The 5,473-nt window shown below is 35.7% G+C and overlaps 1 long non-coding RNA gene across 1 annotated transcript; it reads right to left on the reverse strand.

The window, feature by feature from the left end:
• Positions 1-970: 970 nt before the first annotated feature.
• LOC116164312 lies at positions 971-2,864 on the reverse strand. The gene is made up of 3 exons (XR_004143870.1): positions 2,577-2,864; positions 1,788-2,450; positions 971-1,734 (listed from the first exon to the last, which is right to left on the reverse strand). It is a non-coding gene; the product is annotated as an uncharacterized LOC116164312 (long non-coding RNA).
• Positions 2,865-5,473: the final 2,609 nt, after the last annotated feature.

Consider the following 5,473-nt stretch of genomic DNA (forward strand, 5'->3'; position numbering starts at 1 on the left):
TGTTGTTATCACGGCAAACCATTTCCATGTCGCTTACAGTTAAAAGCGCCAAGGAATTGTTACACTAGAAACTCAACAATATTTGCCTTAGATCACGGAAACTCGTTCTCCTTTTGGTGTCTTTCGTGTCACGAAATCGTTAACTTTAGACTAGAATATGCTTTCGAATCGTATTGAGATTGATTGTGTTAGTTGCCATGCAATTTTTATTTTATTTTTGCCCTTTATATTTTAAGTGGCACCCAACCCACAACCCCAAAGCAGGATTCGAACCAAGGACCCTCAGTACCGCAGTGGAGCTTCCACTCCACAGCGCCACACGGTCCGGGTATTAGGTATCTGCAATTTGATAAGTGGGGTTTTCATCCAACGTATTCCGTGAAATACATGCAAGTTTGGTTCTGTCGATGTAATTACATTTAGGTGTCTCAAAGCTAATGTAAGTACTATGCTAATGTAAGTACTCTATAGCCTTCCGTTGATGCGGAAGGGCAATATTATGTACTGTAAAAATAAATTGAACTTCATATACTTTGTAATGAGTTGCCAATGTCAAAGGGTCTATAATGTAGTATGTTGAGTAACCGTCACTACTTGTAGGCCAATCTAAATAGAATCCCTTATGGTAATAGACGGGTAGGATACCGATTACATTTAACGACTTCTCTTGGCCAATTTCTAAAAAAATGTTAATTGTTTTTTCGTAATAACAACACTCGCAGTACTTAGCAGCAAAAGTGGAGAAGCGACTGCAATGTTGACTTACTCCATACTCACGAGCAGAGCCACCGTTACTTTCATGTATGTCAAAACAACGAACGCTTCGCGGCACTTTCGAATCTGGGTAGCAGTCGGTGTTAAAAACTGGCGGTTCTTTTAGTACACAAATGGGGAAGGAAATTGAATAAAAACACATAATTTTGTGTGTAAGAAAATACGAGAATATATAATAATATATTACGCACACAACCGGGCGATATAAGGGAAACCTCCTTCGGGCCGAAACCCTTACATAGCCCACGAACTAAATTAACAAAAACAACAAAAGCAAGAGAAAATTCATAGAACATTATTCAAATTGTGTAATAATAAAATCAGATAACAAATTTCAAGATTCTAGGAACGTCATTTTTCCAAAAACTTCAACCTGCATTGTTCCAGGTGGGTGTTGAACGTCGCAAAGGCAATAAACTTTCGCCTAACTTGTTCGCCGATCTTCCTGTTTTCGTCCTAAATACAGCCTTTTTACCGAAGACGCGTTCTTCCGAATCTATCCATGAATTTTAAAACTCCGCACACGCCGTTCACCAGTCATTTTATTGACTTCAAATCTTAAGCTTGATTAGGTATCTTGAAGTCCATCAAGCTCGAAATGGTATAATTGCTTAGAGGATCGTTGGATCATTTCTTGAAGTTGATATCTGAATCATCTTTCAAATTAAATATCAATGGGGCTACATCTTCTGGGTCAAACTTCACTTCTATGTCCCACCAATCTAAAATAACTTGGTTGGTATGCTCTACAGTGCGTTTCCACATATCAGATGTAACTGCATGAATGGCATGTTGCTTGCCGATTATAATGTTGTTTGCAAATTCCCCATATTTTCGATGGGATTGAAAATGCAATGGAAGGGAGGCAACCGTAGTACTGCATGTCCATTTTCTAATGCCATCTCATCGGTAGCATAGAGTTTTGTTGTTCCGGAAATAACAATTTTTGTAGTCTCGAAACTAAAAGTATTATTACGAATAAATCACGCTTCATGGAATTTAAGGAAACAAACGTTGCAACAATCTCCACCAATTCTATTTTTAATGCATCATTTGGAAACAACATATTTGTGCTGTAGCCATGCCTGTAGTTGTGCTTTAGTCTAGGAAGAATTGGCAAGTTTTCAGTCAGCTACTGTGATAACTCGCATGGTCCATGATAATCAGCGATGGTTCTTTTAAATTAGGTAGCAAATGGTCCCCGAACCACTTAAGAAAACTTTGCTTGTTCATTTCCCCATGGTAATCTGGATCATTTGTTTTTGAAGTAAAAATTAAAGATGCTCCATCAGTAATTGCATGTTTCCACCATGTCAAATCACATGTCTTAAATAGTTATGATATTGTACTCAGCAATACCAGTACGTTACCTGCGTCCCTCTGATTCAACTTCTCTTACGCTTTTTGCATTGTCGTCTTGTCATGACTTACATATTGTTCCATTTTCAAGAAAATACCCACGTTTCATCCAAAAAAACACATTGGCCTCTATTCTCAGATTGCATATTTTTTACACTTGATAGTGCAATATTGGGGAACTCCATTAAAGCTTTTCTTGAAATACCATTATAATAGCGGAAACCAATATTTGCAACAACTTTTCTAACCCTATTTTTGGACCCATTTAGTACGTATTTCTCTTTTTTGCAAAATGGATTGAAGCGTAAGATGTTGTTCTAAAATACAAACGTAAACTGCTTCTATCTACACAAATATTAATTTGATATTGGCAATATAATCTTTGCAGAGTGACACATAAGCACCTATCCACATTCAACCATTCAACGTGTGTTTTAACTTACTATGTTAAATCATGTCGTAAATGAAGTTCCGAATCGCTGCTTGTGTGAAACCAACAACATCGCTAACGGGTTTCTTCCAATGCCTTGTTTTTAGGACTTGTTTGTCCGATTTAGAACGAACTGTTATACTATTAAAGTAACCACTCACCTTTATTAGTGCTGCGACTGGTAAAAGTGGACCACCTGTGGCTCTTTCTCGTGCAAAATAACAAACAAGATTATAAATAAGTTACTTATTTTTTCTTTGTAAACCCGATGGCATTTTGGGGTTATAACATTTGGAGCAGAATATCGCAATGAGACTGACGGGAGTTATGCTTATATAATTGTTCGTTATGTAACTATCGGATTTTTTATCGGCTAATGTAGCAAAACGCGATAACACGGTAGCAAACATTTATCAAATTTGGCGTGTCGCAATGTAACGTAAACTAACACAATTTTTATTGACAGGTAACCTGAAAATAAAAAAAAACTGTTCAGTAGGGGTTTTTGTTTTATTTTTAAATAACGCACAACTCTGCCTGATTGTGAAATGCGTTTATCAGTCTAACACAAACATACAATTCCAACGAATATTCTTGTTTAAACTGATTTTTTTAACAATTTGTTAATACGTTAATACAATATTCCCCAAAAACTTGTAGGTACTCGAAATGACGTATCGCACCATTCATACTTAGTCTCAAAATGTTACACGTAAATCACGGCTTAATAAAAAATTATAGTTTCATAAAATACGGTACCATTTTAAGAAGCTATTCATATTTAACAAAACACATTTCCCCGGATAGAAGTAAACCTGGAATGGATTTGTGTATTCCTCGAAAAACGTAATCGAGCGTGACATTCTCTTGGGTTGCGCTTCCACTTTATAACTTGAGCAAACAAAATAACTCATGCGGCTGACTACTACGTGTTCTTATTTTTATCAAGGCGAACGTTTTCAAGGCCCAAACTGCAATTCTAGTACGATTTGGATTGGATCGGAAAACTAGCATGCTGCATGATATGACACAGACGTGCAATTTATACGTAGATTTTATTCCCGACTGAGTTCGCATACAGTTTACGATTGAAAAATTGCATTTCCTTGATTAAGGAAGATTAATCCAAACGAGTAAGCTATCTAACGAGATGAAATATCGGATTCATAAGTCTTGCATTCTGCAACATGCGCGATCGATGGATACAAATGAATCTGGAACGCCTTTTGAATATTGAATTTGCGAAACAGATTGAAGCCGAGTCGAAAAAAACGTAGGGAATGATCTAAAAAATTCAGAATTCCATATTTCAATATTCCTTGATGAGAAATCAAAACTGGCTTAATATTTGGAACGATTAAATTTATGTTTTTCTTTGTTTTCTGGCAACTTTAGTACATTCGTTTCTTATTCAATTATTTATCATTTACTTACTAACGCCCATTCATTGCATTCGAAGTTTAGGTGAATCTTATGGTGATCTGAAATGTAGGTATTAAATGTTTATATCCAATCAAATTGAATTTACTTGATTGTAAAGAAATTTGTTTTTTAATTATCTATTCCTCCTCGCCATTTACTAACTTGCAATTCTCTTTCAGCGAATAATTAAGGAAATAAAAACTGTTCCGTTAACTAAAAAAATAGACCTCTCCTATTAATCTGAGCTCGCCGGAAGGCCAAAATTTAATAATCACACCCCGAATTATCAATCCAACTACCGTTGCAAATGTTAAAACGGCGTTCTATATTTTAGTAGTGTTAATTCAATTTTTTTATGAATCTTCGGCTATTTTGATCAATAGAAAATGCATCTTACATTTTCTATTGTTGAATGTTTACATTCTCCCATCATATCAGTAACAAATTTTGGCTCTAATTTGTTTCAATTCGCCACATTTTGTGAATTTCATTTTATTTTTAGTACATACCTTTCCGCAGGCGCGACAAGCTTGTTTTGTACCGCAATGCAATTTTCAATTTTAATTGTCACAGTGTGAAATTCACCCCTTTGTTACGTAACTAAAAGTCCAAGATATAATATTATAGCTAGAGACATAATTCATTGTGTATTTTAAAATTAACAGAAATTGTTAGTGTCAGAATAAGAAAAATACCAGCTTACATTTAGGATGCCTGCGTAAACATTAATATGGATTTTGAAGTTTGCTGCTTTGCACTTAAAACATTCCGAACCTGACCCCACCAAAGAAATCAGATAACAGCGAATGCGGCATAAACAACAATTTTCCTGTATAACCCTAGGCAATCACGCCGTATTCTTAAGACGCTTTAAGCTTTTAACAAGATCACTTACCCAATATTCCTACGTACAAAATCTGATACATTTGGTACCTTACAAGTGCTTAATAAAATAATATTGCCACATACTCCTCGAACATCAAAATTAAAAGAGCACGTCTGTCTGGAGCTATCGCTGGGCGTTGTAGTTGAAGACTACCACAAAGAAGAGACCTCTGTAACTGCTTCTAAACCGTTTGTGGATGGGAACAGCGCAACGGAAACCTCCAAAAGGCGTATGAAGTGGAACGAAGAGATAGATGGCGAAGGAGTTAAATGTTAAGCATAAACAAATAAGTCCTTCACGAATGAGTAAAAAGATTTTGAACATTGTTAATCGGTAAAGGAATGTTTGACTTAGATATTAAAGGATTTATACGCAAATCGATAACAAAATCCGTCAATCACGAGCGTACGAAGTCGCGAGTGAAAATCTAGTAGTACTAAATTCTTCGGAAAATGGTGTTGCATATTTGCTTTGGTCCAATACATACCTATCTGACTGGGTTCGTATTATTGATAATCTCTCACGATTATAAGAAGGTATATTTTGATTTTGCATACGGCTAATAAGGACTAAGTAATCAAAGACGAAAGTGTTTCCTTGTT

Source organism: Photinus pyralis, unplaced genomic scaffold (assembly GCF_008802855.1).
Source record: "Photinus pyralis isolate 1611_PpyrPB1 unplaced genomic scaffold, Ppyr1.3 Ppyr1.4_LG2, whole genome shotgun sequence".
Taxonomy (NCBI): domain Eukaryota; kingdom Metazoa; phylum Arthropoda; class Insecta; order Coleoptera; family Lampyridae; genus Photinus; species Photinus pyralis.